The sequence below is a fragment of the Pleurodeles waltl genome, unplaced genomic scaffold (genome assembly GCF_031143425.1).
Source record: "Pleurodeles waltl isolate 20211129_DDA unplaced genomic scaffold, aPleWal1.hap1.20221129 scaffold_39, whole genome shotgun sequence".
NCBI classification, from domain to species: domain Eukaryota; kingdom Metazoa; phylum Chordata; class Amphibia; order Caudata; family Salamandridae; genus Pleurodeles; species Pleurodeles waltl.
In genome coordinates, this window is record NW_027150097.1 from 9,525,893 (window position 1) to 9,542,532 (window position 16,640).

A 16,640-nucleotide genomic window follows, 5' to 3' on the forward strand; every position below is an offset into this window, starting at 1 on the left:
AAGGACAGGAGGCGGGAGGGGGGAAACCTTTTGTATTGAGGCTCGTGAGCCATCAGTAGAAACACTTGTGACTCTCTCCCCCTCTCTGGGCAGGAAGCCGTCTGACTGCAGGGACAAACGTCAGGAAAGGAAACTAGATACCGGAATACTTCCTCCTTGTATAAAGTTGTACTTTTGTCACAATAATGTACATCGCAAGTGTCAGGATGGCCGAGCGGTCTAAGGCGCTGCGTTCAGGTCGCAGTCTCCTCTGGAGGCGTGGGTTCGAATCCCACTTCTGACATGTTTTCTTTAATTTTGATACTTTCTTTTGGACGTCTTTTCAGTATCTTCCACTGAATTACAAACGACTTCAACAGTATATAAACGTAACGTTTCAGTAAATTAGCGCTACGATCTATTTTCCCTTTCTTCAACTAAATGCATGCAGGTGGCTTTTGAGACAGTAAATCACAGAATGTCCAACAAATCGAGCAAAGGGGCCTGAAATAAAGACCTTGACTCTCTTTCTCAAGAGCGTAGCTATCAATGGTGCAGCAGGTTCAGTGGCACCAGGGTCCTTTGTGTTTCAATTGCAGCTGTATGTTTATTGCTTCCATACTCCGGGAATGGGGGTTCAACCTCCATGCTTGAATAACGACACCCTTACTAGGGACCTGCTCTGATTGGAAGAGGCACCCCTACGCAGGTTGCACTCGAATGTCGCAGGAGACCACGGGGCAGCCTCAGCACACAGCCCAATATAAATAACCCTCGCTGCAGGGCGATACCACAAATGGTGCTCCCAGATGTTCATTATGTTATGTCTTCTGAACTCATAGGGATTTGGATAAATGCAAGTGTCACAGAAAGAACAAGTGTAGCATATGAGCCACATCCATTCAGCAGCAAATCAGCCATGCCCATTCAGCAGCACATGAGCCACATCCATTCAGCAGCAAATCAGCCATGCCCATTCATCAGCGAATGAGCCACACCCATTCAGCAGCAAATTAGCCACGCCCATTCAGCAGCAAATGAGTCACGCCCATTCAGCAAGACACTGGTAAGGATCTGACCTGTAGCGAGCGGGTGGTGCAGTCGAATGTTGCCCAGGGTCCGCAATGAATCGCTATTGGAATCTTTATACATACCCCATATGGTGAAGCTCTGAATGGATTGGTATTGTCATTAACCCTAATCTTTCCCTTGGGCAATAAGGATAGACAGAATCAAAATGTACCCACATTTACTGCTCGGGGACAGGGTTCTAGAAACTGATTTTGTTTTGATCTCAAGTGATTTGGCCCAGTGCTCAGTTGATTACAATATTCACTCCCTTCCATTTAGTGACCACGATCCCGTTGGTTTAAGAATCAACTATCTTAATATATATAGACCATTCCCAAAAGTAACACCTCAGCTATTATGCTAGCAAAAAACGGGGTGCGTGTTGGGTGGGACGCTATTGAACTGAAAGAATTGTCAGAAAACCTCTTTGTAAATAACTACAGGGATCTTTTGGGTTGTCTTTCTGTGTCACCTAACCTTGCAAACATTTTATCTAATTTTAAAGTTCTATGTAATAATATTGTATGTGGGTTGACCCCGAATAATCCCCCTAAAATCTGACAGGGTCACGCCTGGTTCTCCATAGAATGTACATGCGCACTGCAGGGGCTAAAAGTATCCACTAAGGCCACGCCACGCGATATTTTAAAACTTAGACTGGCGAGATCTCATTCCAGAGGAAGCTCATGGCCTCCAGGAGCTCCTTGAAGGCTTCAGTGAGTTAATGTTGGGCCCCAAGCTGAAAGTTAAATAGCAGAATTCATTTGTCATGTCTTGTGGCCCAAACAATCTTAAATAGAGATCTTTGATCTAGGAGGTAGGTTGGTTGAAAAAACCTCCACTTTTAATTATTTTGGTTTTTATTCCACAAAAACAGGAGATGGGAGAGGTTAACAACTGTCAGAGCACAACAAATGGGGGCGTCGGTGGAGGAATCTCTAAGTTTTCCTCTAAACTGGGGCATAAACCCGTCCAGGAGCTCCTCCAGATTTATAATAGTAAATGCACAGCATTAGGCACTCACGGGCAGGAGTTTGGGGTTCTGCTCCTGCAGGGAAGCCTCAAGCTGTGGAAAACACATTTCTGTGTAGACTTACTGCCACACCTCCAACAACTGCAAGCGTCACTTCACATACAGAATTGGGAGTGGCCTATGTAGACGATCGTATTGAATTAACAACTTTATATTTGTGGCCAGGGTCGGCTTTAGGGTGGTGAGAGTGGTGACCTGGATCGCGGGGGGGGGGGGGGGTTGTGCTGTGTTTTAAATAAATTTACAAAACTTGGGATTTAAAAGCACCTGCTGAAAAGTTCCTTGTGTGTCCAGCCTTCAGGAAGCAATTACAATGTCAAGATAACTCTTGTGACTAATGTTCTTCCAAGAGAGAGAGAGATTGGTGTTTTGTTCAGTGGCAGCTTTGAGCCGCCATAGAGTAGCGCAGAGGGTTAATGTGCCTGATGCAAGGAACAGAACTATATTTTATGCGATAGATAAGCAGCGATCCAGCGCTTTAAAACAAATGAAATGTATGTGAGAGAGGGACTGTGGAGAGATAAGCGGCAGTTTTGCCGGGTGGTAGTGAGGGAATCCGAGGAGATGGCCATGGGGTGGGGGGTGCCAAAAAGGACTGTCGCACAGGGCGGCACCAGCGCTAAAGCGGGCCCAGTTTGTGGCTAAAGATATGGCGCGTCCCACAAGCACATTTTTCTAGGCAGGTTCTGCTGGACTGTCTGACTCAGGATAATGCCGGATCAATTTCATGGCTATCCTATTTAAAGGCAGTGCTTAATTTGTGCTTGTTGTTTCCGGTGAGCACCGGCACTTATTTTTGAGGGCCGGGGCTTATTCTTCTGCCTCAAGCATTTGCTGGGAGCAAAAGACACATATAAGAAAGGCGGAGGAAAGGAAAATCGAAAAAGTGCCACAAAAGGAGAAAGTAGAAAGCTGCTAGAGTGAGTTGAAGGGCAGGGAGTGTTTTTTATGGATCGGAGAGGCCCGAGATGGCTTCAGGATTACTTCAGCATTCCGTGTTCCCACATTTAATTGCAGCAGCCTCGTGTTTAAGAGGAGGGGTTTGGGCACGGAACGTCTTTATTCACAAATTAAGCACTGTATAAAGGCCACTTTTTATAACCTGGGGTGTGGTGATTATTTTGATAATCCAGAACAGATTACCTCTGACTCAAGAGAAGAGAGAGTAAAACAGAGCTATGACTCCTATAGAGAGGAATCTAGACTGCTGGACATGCTGGACATGCCAACGGCCACTCGTTAAATTCAAATGTTGTTGTATTTTAAAATAAATATTTAGTAACAGACAAATGAACGGGTGTCTTACGGGGTTTTAATGGATGGGATGTGTGACTTTTTTTTTACAGAGTGATATGCATTTTGTGTACCTTTGTGGCCAAGTTTGGCCGAATAAAGTTATAATGACTATGACTGACAAATTATAATTAGAAATGGGAGGTGACTGCGGATGGGGCCATTCTGACATGTTTCTCCAGCTCGCCATGTTCATGTGCAGTTACCTGTTCACTGCACAATATCCAGAGCAGATCCTGAACTCCCCTTCACCTCACCCAGTGCACCCACAATAGGGCTTCCAGAACCAGCATCCTCCCAGCCATGTCTCCACAGTGTCCCCGGGATCCCGATGGAAACTGTAGCTCTTCGAGGCGCTATCAGGGGTAGGAAGCAGTCTATGAATGCCACAATACCGTAAAACACCGTGAAACCTGGCACCCAGTAAACACCTATTGTTTATTTTATATGGGTTCCTTACGATAAGTAAGTGCAGTATGAACTCTGCACCTTAGTAATGACTCTCTGTAATGCACACTTTATGTGAAATAACATCTTCTATCGTTGCATATCTATTTTCACTGGCATGGCGGAGGTATATACATTAAATTATCACAATGGGCTTATAGCACGTGGGACACTGTTATTGTGTATAAACTACAGTTCTTAAGTTTCTTATCTGTCGTTCTTGCGCCAGAGCACGTGCTAATATGAAATAACATCACTAAATGCTCAGAACAATATATAGAAACTTAATAGTGACGTCACAGAGCCCTCTACTCTTGGCTCTATGATTGGGGGTTACCCTCAGCCCTCCTCATGACGTCAAACACTGAAGGAGGGAGACTTGTCAACTAGTAGTGATACAGAAGCATGCTTGCGTCAGAGTGGGCGGGGTTTACGGCTCTTATCTGACTGCCAACCTCTGCACTCACGTATTATACGAGATAAAGTACCTTTATTTGTGCATTTAGCAGGATATGACAACTGAGCTCAGATGTTCGTGCTCTGTAATGGAACTCAGTCCATGTCTATGTGTCTCTAGGTGGTTACGGCCCTCCTCTGTGACGTGCAATGTCTTTGTGCAGTTGAAAGTACATTAATATGAGTGGATAATTGATTGGATGTTGCAATCCGTCTTTGAAGCAATGGCAAAGCCCAGTGAGGGTTACACTAATGAATGTAATGTATAAAAGTGATGGACGCTTGTAGTTTTGAGAGCAGCTTTACCGGGAAGCATATTTTAAGTGAAATACGGTATCCAAGTTATGAAGCCAAAAGAAAAGCTGTGCCCTCTGTGAGGCTCGAACTCACGACCTTCAGATTATGAGACTGACGCGCTGCCTACTGCGCTAAGAAGGCTCTGAGACAGTGAGGCAGCAACAGCCCATCTGTGCTATGATGGGTTGAGCGCCCAGGCAGCCTTACGGTATCCTTTTTACTTGGCCTCAGATGCAGTTGCACATTGTTCTCTGTAAGTGTCTGTTCACGACGTCCACACTTTCAAATAAATGATTCATCCTGAAAGTATTTCAAACATATTGAATTATAATGAGAAATAATACAGCGATGTCCCTGGGAGCTGCGCTCTCGCCCGATTATCATCAATGAAGGGAGAGGAGACGCCGCTTCCCACGAGGTGGGAGATCTTCAAGGCGCTGCAGGTATCGCTGCCTCCAGCAGGGGGAGCTGTCAGTCACTCCCCACAAGGTGTTAGATCTTCAAGGCGCTGCAGCTGTCTCTGCGTCCACCAGGAGCAGCAGTGAGTGACGCCTAAAGATATAAAATCAAATCATTAACATTTAAGCGGCGCTACTCACCCGTGTGGGTTTCAAGGCGCTAGGGGGAAGGGGTTACTGCTGCTCGAAGAGCCAGGTCTTGAGGAGACTCCGGAATATGGAGTGGTCCTGGGTGGTCCTGAGGATGGTGGGGAGGGTGTTCCAAGTCTTGGCCGCCAGGTAGGAGAAGGACCTCCCACCCGCCGTGGAGCGGCGGATGCGAGGGACGGCGGCGAGATCGAGGCTGGTGGAGCGGAGAAGACGGGTGGGAGCGTAGAAGCTGAGGTGGCGGTTGAGGTATTCTGGTCCCTTGTTGTGGAGGGCTTTGTGTGCGTGGGTGAGGAGACGGAAGGTGATCCTTTTGCTGACGGGAAGCCAGTGCAGGTGTCTCAGGTGGGCGGAGATGTGGATGTTGCGGGGTATGTCGAGGATGAGACGGGCGGAGGCGTTTTGAATTTGTTGCAGATGTTCCTGGAGTTTTGCGGTGGTCCCAGCATAAAGGGTTTTGCCGTAGTCCAGGCGGCTCGTGACAAGGGCGTGGGTCACGGTCTTTCTGGTGTCGGTGGGGATCCAGCGGAAGATCTTCCGGAGCATGCGGAGGGTGAGGAAGCAGGAGGAGGACACAGCGTTGACTTGTTTGGTCATGGTGAGAAGTGGGTCCAAGATGAAGCCGAGGTTGCGTGCGTGGTCTGAGGTGGTCGGTGCGGTGCCAAGGGCCGTGGGCCACCAGGAGTCGTCCCAGGCGGTCGGGGTGTTACCGAGGATGAGGACTTCAGTTTTGTCTGAGTTCAGTTTCAGACGGCTGAGTCTCATCCAATCTGCGACGTCCTTCATTCCATCTTGCAGGTTGGTCTTTGCGCTGGTGGGGTCCTTGGTGAGGGAGAGTATCAGTTGAGTGTCGTCGGCGTAGGAGGTGATGATGATGCTGTGCTTGCATAGGATGTCGGCGAGGGGGCTCATGTAGACATTGAAGAGTGTCGGGCTGAGCGAGGAGCCTTGTGGGACGCCGCAGATGATCTCGGTGGGGTCTGAGCGAAAAGGTGGGAGGTAGACTCTCTGAGAGCGGTTGGAGAGGAAGGAGGTGATCCAGTCCAGGGCCTGGCCTTGGATCCCGGTGGAGCAGAGGCGGGTTATTAGGGTGCGGTGACAGATGGTGTCGAAGGCAGCCGAGAGGTCGAGGAGGATGAGGGCGACTGTTTCACCATTGTCCATCAGGGTTCTGATGTCGTCTGTGACTGAGATGAGGGCGGTTTCAGTGCTGTGGTTGGCTCGGAATCCGGATTGAGAGGGGTCGAGAAGGTTGTTGTCTTCAAGGAAGTTGGTAAGCTGCTTGTTGACGGTCTTCTCTATGACTTTGGCAGGGAAGGGGAGGAGCGAGATGGGGCGGAAGTTCTTCAGGTCGCTTGGGTCAGCCGTAGGTTTCTTCAGTAGGGTGTTGACTTCAGCGTGTTTCCAGCTTTCGGGGAAGGTAGCAGACAAAAACGAGGAGTTGATGATGGTCTGGAGGTGCGGGGCGATGATGTCGTCGGCTTTATTGAAGATGAAGTGAGGGCAGGGGTCCGAGGGGGCACCGGAGTGGATTGAGTTCATGGTGGTTTTGGTCTCTTCTGTGTTGATGTGGGTCCAGGCGTTGAGGGTGATGGCTGGGCGTGTGGGTTCAGTGTTGGTCGGCTGGGTCTGGTGTCCGAAGCTGTCGTGTAGGTCGGTAATCTTACGATGGAAGAAGCTGGCGAGGGAGTTGCACAGGTCTTGTGAGGGCATGATGGCGTTGGCGTTGGAGAACTCTTTTACGATGCTGAAGAGTTCTCTGCTGTTGTGGCTGTTTTTGTCCAGTCTGTCTGTGAAGAAATTCCTCTTGGCTGCGTGGATCAGGTGGTGGTGTTCGCGGGTAGCGTTCTTGAGAGCAGTCATGTTGTCTGCGGTGTGGTCCTTACGCCAGGCTTTCTTGAGGGCGCAACAGGTTTTCTTTGATTCCTTAAGGGTGTCAGAGAACCAAAGAGTTTTTTTGGTGTTGGACTGTCTTGGAAAGGGGTCTGAGGGGAGCGAGGTTGTCTGCGCAGTCGGTGATCCAGTTCGTGAGGCTGAGGGCTGTGTCGTTGGGGTAGGCGGTGAAGGTGGGTTGGTTGTCGATGAGCGTGGAGAAAAGCTGTTCTTCGGGGATTTTGTTCCACTGTCGACAAGGGATGGGTTGAGTGCGGAGGTGGCGAGTCTCGTGTCGGAAGGTGAAGTGGACACAACTGTGGTCGGTCCAGTGTAGAGTGGAGGCGTGGCTGAAGGAAACGTGTTTGCTAGCGGAGAAGATAGGGTCGAGCGTGTGTCCGGCGATGTGGGTCGGGGTGTTCACCAGTTGCTTGAGGCCGAGGTTGGCGAGGTTGGCGAGCAGGGTGGTGGTGTTGGGGTCGTTGTTCTGTTCCAGATGGAAGTTGAGGTCGCCGAGGAGGATGTAGTCTGGTGAGGCGAGGGCGTGTGGGGAGATGAAGTCGGTGATGGAGTCGCTGAAGAGGGCGCGCGGTCTGGGGGGACGGTAGATGAGGGATCCTCTGAGGGTGGTCCTGGGGTCTGTGCGGATCTGGAAGTGCAGGTGCTCGGCGGCGAGGGGGGTGTCTTCGGTGGAGGTGGTGACGCTGATGGAGTCTTTGAAGACGATGGCGATTCCTCCTCCTACTTGGTTGGTGCGGCCTTTCCTGGAAATCTTGTAGCCTTCGGGGATGGCTATGGCGATGTCGGGGGCCGAAGAGGCGTTCATCCAGGTCTCAGTGATGAAGGCGACGTCTGGTGTGGTGGAGTCCAGGAGGTCCCAGAGTTCGACAGCGTGCTTGTGGACGGATCGAGCGTTGATCAGGATGCATTTGAGGTGGTTGATGGCGCGTGGGTTGGTGGTCGTGGTAGTTTCCTGGTGGAAGGTAAGTTTGCAGGTGTGACATGCGAAGGGTCCGTGGGTCCGTTTCGGGTTAGCTTGGAAGCAGGTGCTGGAGCTTCCTGGGTTGAGGGCATGGAGGGTGATGGGGTCGTAGCGGTGCAGCGGGGTTTGGGAGTGCTGAGGGCCAGGGGTCGTGGCGCTGGGCGCGGGCCAGGCGCAGACGGGCGCAGATGGGCTTGACTTTGGTGTGCCTGCTGCGCGCCCGCGCAGCGGCCGCCATAAAAGGGAGGGGGGGAGGGGTCAGCTGGGGGCGGGGGGCAGGAGTGGGGCGACGAATGGGAGCTGGGGGGGCGGGGGCGTGCAGGAGGTGGCGGCGGGAAAGCAGAGGGAGGGGGGACAGGTAGAGGGGAGAAGAGATGGGGGAGGGGGGCTAAGGGTGGTGGGGGTGAGTTTAGGAAGAGAGTTAGGAGGAAAGTGAGGAAGATAGGGGAGGGGGGTTATAGAGGTGGAGGTGGGTGAGGGTGAGAGATAGTGGGTTGCAGAGATGGAGGTGAGTGAGGGTGAGAGATAGAGTGAAAGGATAGGAAGATAGGGGGTGTTACAGAGGAGGTGGCGAGTGAGGGAGAAAGATAGAGAGATAGGTAGATAGGGGTGTTACAGAGGGGGTGGCGAGTGAGGGAGGTCAGAGAGACGAGAAAGGAGCAGGAAGAACCAAGAAGCAGGTAAAAGAAGAAGAGGAGCAGAAGAGGAGCCGAAGATCAGAAGACAGAAGAACACAGAAGAAGGTAAAGAAGAAGAGGAGCCGAAGATCAGAAGACAGAAGAACACAGAAGAAGGTAAAGAAGAAGAGGAGCGCAGAAGAGAGAAGAGCATGGAAGAAGGTAAAGAAGAAGAGGAGCAACGAGCAGCAGAGGGAAGAGCCAAGAAGAGGGACAGAGAAGAAGAAAGCACACGCAGGTCGCGGTGCAAAGGAGAGAGAGAGAAGCACACAGAAGAAGAACACAGATGAAGACAGAAGACTGGGAGCAGGAGAGAAAGAAGAGTTCAGATGAAGACTACAGAAGAAGAGCACAGAGGAAGAACAGAGATGAAGAAAAGAAGCAGGAGAGGAGGTGAGTAGCGCAGGGCAGGGCGAGGGGCTGGGCGGTGGGGGGGGTACTTACTGTGAATTTGCTGGGCTTGCTAGGAGGTCTCAGGAGCCTGGGCTGGTGGAGCTGCAGCGGCAGGGGGAGCGACCTACCCTTGGGAAGAGATGTGATGTCTTCTTGGCACTAGCTTTCTCTGCCTCCAGTAGGTGGGGAGACTGAGTCACGAGGGCTGAATGGAGGCAGTGTCAATCATTCCTCTCTGATGTCATCGTACACATCACACGTGACATCATAGGACAATGCCCAGAGTGAATGTTGCTTCATGGGCCGCTTGCAACCAACAAAACAATTCTGTGATCCGTACAGCGCTTTAAGGCATCGAACAGCGCCTGTTTTTTCTAATCTGTGCTCTGTTTGCTCCTCTTCTCTCCATCACAGACTGATGACTCTGTCTTCCATTCGGTCCTAGTTTATCCAGACTCACACACTAAACTCACTTCCATCTATCAGCTCCTGGGAGCGAATGTCGCTTTTCACTTCATGGCAGGTTTTCTCTTCTCAGTCTGGTATGTGAACATATATGTGTCACACTCGAATTCAGTCCAATACTCTCAGTAAAAGAGATAGCAGCATAGTGGATGGTTCCATAGTGTAGTGGTTATCATGTATGCTTTACACACAGAAGGTCCTAGGTTCAATCCCCAGTGGAACCATTGATAACGCATCCCTTTATGTCAATTTTATACACATCAGGACTCGTTTTAGGCCAATGAATCTTTTGACCCAGTGGTGAGACACCGTAGGACGAAATAACTAATCAATATGTCAAGCAATATGTCAATAATTTCATCAATACTTATCACCACAATATACTTTACTTTGAATAAAGTCATTGATCAAATCGTCGGCGCAACCATGACCTTTCAGTCATGAATAACCACACCCTCTGATAGAATTTTATGAGTTTTATTCCCTATTGGTTACAATCTACGAGTAGAAGCGTCAATCTCAAAGTCAAACATAAGAACATAACCACACTAATGGCAATTTTAATAAGATTTCATTAATGCAAGAATCACGATTATTAGAGCATAACATACCGTCAACATAGATTGGACACAGAGAATATGATGCAAATCTTAGTTCAGCATAGTGCAACGTTCATTTCGTCTTAAGTGTCAGTCAGGTGATTTCCTAGTCTAACCACTAATTAGCATCAGCATGTTGGACTTCAGGCAAAATAATTTGGAACACCAATTTAGAAAAAACATCGAACTATGGTCTCTATTAAAAAATACAGCAGTTGGTACCTAGAAAGGAAAAGCAAACAGACAAATTACAATAGCATTGTCATAATTACCCTCCAATGATAGGTCAGCACACAGGATCAGTTTTCGTCTTCAGGACATCAGTCGAAACACCATCAGTCTAACTTCGTCTAGAGGACAAGAGACACTTCCCTCATAAGGAGGGGAAGCATAAAGGCAGTCTATGGGTGAGAATAGTTTATTAAGTTTCAAAGTCACCAAACAGAGTGACAGAGTTTCTGGATGAATTCGATAGCATTCCCTACCTAGTTCTACTGCCCCTTCCGTGACATGAGTTTTTATCCCTTTTTTGTAACCCCTTCCCCCAAAATTCTATTGGATATTTGCTATGTCCCTTTATCTTTGAACTATCAAATTATACATTAGGTAATCCCAATTGTCACCCCACGATAATTCACAACACTTTGATTGGTCTTCATAATTGACGTCTTCGGAGGTGGCACATCCGGGGGTTTCATCACCGTCTTGGCACGTCTCTCGAGTCATGAGCTTCTTTATCCATGGTCAAATGTCCTTGTACATTCTTTCGTATACTTTTGTTTCAAATTCTGTATAAAACTTATACTAAGGCAGCTAGCATGCGGATGGGAACAGGATGAAGTTAGTTACATAAAACGAAGGAAAAGAACAAATGCTGGGTCATGGCCCTTTGTGAGTCAGCACACTGGAAAACAGAGAAAAATGCTTTAATATGAGAGCTAGGCAGCTAATCCACAGCTCACGCTAATTTAAGGCCTACGGGTTAAACGCTAATATGAGCTTGATTAATCATAATGCAAACAATCATTTTCCCATAACTAACATTAATTTGTACACACACAATGATAATTCTATGTTTCATAATTTCGAATGCACATTAAGCAAATTACTATTCATTGTCATTTTCTATGCGGCATTTCTTAGGCATTTATATAAGCATTACTTCTAATAATTAACATATTTAGACTACGCTCTCTCACCATTGATGACTCTTTTTCTTTACTGATTAATAATTTTCAAAACCCCTCACACCAGAAACTCTGTATGATACGTTTCTCAGATTCCAAGGTTTCAGATCTTTGTCTTTTATCTTTACCATCCGTCGCGAGCTCTGATTATTCTAGAATTATCATCATCTTTAGGTCTAAGCCACTCTGCTGAACCAATAGAGCGGAGCTTTCAAACTAGAATGGATAAAGGCAATAGGTCTGGTGTTAGTAAACTGGGTCCATGGATATTTTGTTCATAGAATCATGTTCCAAAATATTAAAAAGAACATGGAAGTACAAATCTGGTCACGTGACCTTATAGTTTCAATGAAAATGGTTTTTCATATAAGTAGAATGTAATTCATATTTACATACTGAAAATGCGTAATTGTCTCTACATTAACCAGGTTAAATACACAAAGGAGACTACAAAAATAGAAAAAAATAAAACCAACTGAAACAAAAAAGCATTGGCAAGGTAAAGTGTTGTCGCCATTACCCAAGCACCGAAGTGCACCTCTTTTTATGGGGATTGACATACACGATCAGAGAAAACATGGCACTCACAGTGCAAGTGAACCAGTGTCTGGACTGGGTGACCCGTGGCCCCATGCTATATGCAGGTGGGAGTGATAACGCGTCCAGCCCTTATAAATTTCCCTGTACCTGGACACGTTGGAGGCCGGTGAACCTTTTAGCCGAGTTGGGCTCTCCTCATCCTAGAATAGTCGGATCACTTAAATCAGTAATCAATGACTATTGTAATCAATAGCCAATACTCAATTAATAGATCAAAATAACACATTAGGAATCAATAACAGTTGGTATTTCGACGCACCATGACCTTTCAGTCATGAATCACCACACCAGTTTATTAAAAGTTAGTGAATTTATTTCCCTATATTAACAAAACTAGCACAATGTATATAAGTCTCAAAACCAAATGATATATGTATACGAACATTACTAGCTGTCCATAGCGGCGGAAGAAACGCAATCTACGCAAAATCTGAATTATAATGCACTCAGTTATAGCAATACAAATCACTAATATAAGCAATTGAATTTGACTAATTTCATACATCGGTCAGTATAACAAGATTTCAATTTAGCATGGTGCATCAGATGAATACCTCGACTAGCCTCTAATTAGCATTGGCATGTGGGGCTTCATGCAAAACGAATTTAGTCAACACAAATTTGGAAAACTTCTAGCTTTGGCCCTGTCAAAATAGCAGTTGGTACCTAAAAGGAAAAACACAATGCTTAATACAATTATCCTTTCATAATTACCAAATACAATCAGCATTCAAGAAAGTCTTCGTCCTTCAGGTACTGGTTCGATCAGCATGGGGCAGATTTCAGAGGGGCAGAATTAAGGGCAAGTTTCCTTGCAGCAGCAAGGAGAATGGGGCAAAGTTACTGCATGGGCGAGACGGGCATATTAAAGTTAAAGTCTCTAGGGTGAGAATTCTTAAAGTCTCTTTCTCTGGAATAGAGAAAAGGGCATCAAGATGCCGTCCAAGATGGCGTCTGGCATTTGGCTTCAAAGATGGCATCGAGGAAAATGGCTGACTTCTCTTTGTCCAGTGGGTTTGAGTAAGAAACATTCCAAATTCAGCAGGGTCTTCCATTGGAGGGTTCATAGGGTGGCTTCAATTTGACCAATGAATAGTGTCTTTCTCCTAGTATTCATTTATGCATACATTGTCCTTGGAGCCTTGGAACACAAGTTGCAACAAAGTTTGCCAATTATTTCGGTATCAGTACTTTATTGTCCGCACCTGCAGAAACTGACCTTGTATCGAAGGGGATGAAACCGGACTAGCACGAAACCTCAGAGATAAGTGTATTAGTCATCTCTACTGGAAAAATACAGAATAATGTTCTTTTAAAAGTGAAAAACCACGCAGTTGGATTTGAGGTCAAGCGACTAGGCCAAAGCCTCTACTAAATTTAAGCTAAGCATAAAACAGTTTCAATAAGAAAATCATAACACACATTTGCAATTATGACGGATTACTACAATTTTCAATTCTTCATCATTAATCAAGCTCGTTTATAATAATGGCGAACTACTCCAAGGGCACAATGTCCCTCGTACATTATTTTCTTTACTAAAATCACACTACATTATACGATTTTGGTTACATGATATATGAATATATGTTGGTCCTTCTTTTCTGCGTTATCAATCCCTCCTCTGATGACTAATTATGTCATCACATCAAATCTACCCACAAATTTTATCCCATTAAAAATCTGTTTTAATAATAATTTCGCACTTCAGTCAATTCCCTCTTTCTTTCGGTTCCTTTAGATTTTTCTCTGTATAATTCTACCATTTTGGTTTGTTCTTTCTCTTCTCTTCTCCTCTTGTTTCTTGTTTTCAATATTTTAATAGCTTTCCATATTCCCCAAATGCCTAATAAACAAATTAATATTATTAATATTCCTTTTACTATTTTCAGTAATATTCCGTTCCAAATGTTGCTGAGCCAATTTCCCACAGAAGCAAATCCTTTTCCAACCTTCTCCCATACTCCTGGTTCTTTCAATTCTTTCAAATCTGTACTTTCGTTAGTTAAATTTGTAAGCATTTTTCTAATTTGCCCGCTGTTGTCTGGAATATAAGAACAACAGTGACATGTACCAATCATTTTGCAAACGCCGCCATCCTTTGCTAAAAGAATGTCTAAAGCAAGCCGGTTTTGAAGAGTCATAGCTCTTTCTGCAGCAAGTTCAGCATCCATCAGGATTATAGCTCCTGACAATTTTGTCAGCATGTTATCCACAATAGTAGACAACTTTTGTATTTGAATTGAATTCAATATGACTCCCACTGAAGGAATCATTGCTCCAAATATATCTCCTACCACACCAGAAGCTGTCTCCCTTTTCTTGACGTGATGTGATTCAGACAACTTTGGGAATTTCTTTAAGTCGCCCAGTTGATAAATCTTTGGGAATACTATTCCCAAATAACATTTCCCATACCATCCTTTAGGAAGACGATAATAGGCGTTAAGTCCACAAATATAATATATCCCTGGAATAACTGGGTCTTGTCCATCCAGCATGAACGTCCACTTAGCTTGAAACAAAAACGTATGTTTACATTCACTCGTTCCCACAAAGATCGTGTCATAATACGATTTAGGTCTATATACACAGAGCCTCCCTACGTGTAAGGTATGTAAAGTTATTTTCTCTTGTGTTTTTATTGCGGCAAAAGCATCATTATCTACAGATGTCCTCTTGTGTAGTTCCTTTTCTAATCTCTCCTTCTCCTCTTTTCTCCTATCATCAGTGTGATCTAGAAAACTTTTCTCTATCGGTGAAAGCAAGCATGTAAGGTTTTCTCTGTGAGCTGTGTGAAAAGGTGATAATGGCTTGAAGAAGCCCCTAACTAACTTTATATAATAATCTCTTGCTGTTTTACTCAGGAGCTCTATTATGGGGATATATGCAAATGTAACATCCTGATTGGAATAAAAGTAGTGAATGTACTCCTGGCCATACATAAAATCTAGTCATTATTAAACTACATCAAATTCCATACGAAAGAGGCATGCTATGATATGTCACTCCCTCCTTTACTGAGGTAGGTATTTGTGTGCACACATAACAATCTTTCGCATTCATTGTCTCAACATACTCATTCAGTAAGCGATAGAAAACGTTTGAGGAAAGTTCCTTCTTATCATGCAAATATTTCTCGTCTTGTTCGAATTTCCGTTGAGGAGTTAGTTCAGTAGTAGTAAGTCTAGAAGTAGAAGCATCATTCGCGTCTCTCTCATCCTTCCCATGCATACCAAGAATTATTGCTATAATTATTAGTACACATGCAGTTATTAAGCCTATACACACGTATTTACAACACCTCATTTTATGATTATCGCCTGGCATGATCTATATAGAATCAGAAAGTTGAAGACGCTTTATCAAATCAGATTTGTAGATATGTATAAAGCTGAACGAGTTCAATGTTCACACTGTTTTCTTTAGCAGCTTAGTCTCTTATCCGTTAGCAGCTTTGTCTCAAAATCGGTTTCAAAGTCAATCAAGTTAGCAATGTCTTAGCCGGTTCAAAAGTCAATCAGGTTGTTAATGTCTTTTTCGGTAATGTTCATGGAATTTCACTTCTCAAGTGCCAAAGTGAAGCTCCGCCTCTTCGTTCTCAAGACTGAGAGATAGGAATTTGTCTGACCAATCGTTAGTGGCTATGTATGCCCACTCCGGACCAGAATATCTTCTGCTCGGTATTCTTTTCCTTTTTAATTTTGGATCTCCTTTTGATTCTCTCTCACTGGTACTTTCTTCCTTGGCTGGGTCTTTCTCTTCACTCGGTGTTGCTATTGCGACAGACACTTCTTTTCTTTTCTCTTTCAATTTTGGCCCTTCATTTTCATTTGATATTTCTTTAGTCCTTAGTTTCACTGGCGATATGCTTTGCCTCCGTTTCGCACTGTTTTCACCTGATGGACCTGCAACCGGTTCTGGAAGAGGTTGAACGACTTCACCCTGTCCCGTCTCCTTTGCTCCCCCTGGGAGGTCAATCAGGTTTTCTTTTTCTTTTCCTGTATTGTCTGCTTCTGGGAAAGCCCTCCTCTGATCAGGCTCTCCTGCTTCTTCACCTGTCGCAGGCTTTTTGTCACCCTCAGGATCTTCGTCACTTTCTGATGTTTCTCCTCCGTTCTCCTAAAAAAATGGATCAGCTATTTCTTCTTCAGAAAATATCTCCCCCTCCTCTATTTCTGCTTGTTCGCCTCTAGGTTCTCGTTGTTCTGTCTCGGTGCCTGGTACTCTCTTGTCAGTCACTGGCGATTTCAGTGCTTCGACTTCCTCTTCTTTGGGGCACGTCACCCTTTTCGTGTGACTGGTGTGAATCCAGTTGGGAACTCCCGCACACTTCACAGCGGTAGTAGTCGTCAGAATCACTTGGAAAGGTCCTTTTCAACGGGGTTCCAGGCACGACTTCCTCACGTGCTTCTTTATCACGACCCAGTCACCTGCTTTCAGGCGTGTCCTGGACCTTGGATCGGTGGCAAGGTGGTTGCCTCCACCTGGTGAGAAAAAGAGCGTACCACATCAGCTAGACCTTTGCAGTAGTCCAATACCATATCATCTGTAATATTCAAAAGAGCATTTGCAGGAACTGCTGGAAGTCTCATGGCTCTGCCCATGAGGATCTCGTGCGGGGACAGTCCAGTTTTCCTATCAGGGGTGTTTCTCATTGACATTAACACCAAGGGCAATGCGT

At 45.7% G+C, this 16,640-nt stretch overlaps 2 non-coding genes across 2 annotated transcripts; one reads left to right on the forward strand and one right to left on the reverse strand.

Annotated features, from left to right (window-relative positions):
- The first annotated feature begins 200 nt into the window (after positions 1-200).
- TRNAL-CAG (transfer RNA leucine (anticodon CAG)) lies at positions 201-283 on the forward strand. The gene has a single exon. It is a non-coding gene; the product is annotated as a tRNA-Leu (tRNA).
- A 4,361-nt stretch (positions 284-4,644) lies between these two features.
- TRNAM-CAU (transfer RNA methionine (anticodon CAU)) lies at positions 4,645-4,717 on the reverse strand. The gene has a single exon. It is a non-coding gene; the product is annotated as a tRNA-Met (tRNA).
- Positions 4,718-16,640: the final 11,923 nt, after the last annotated feature.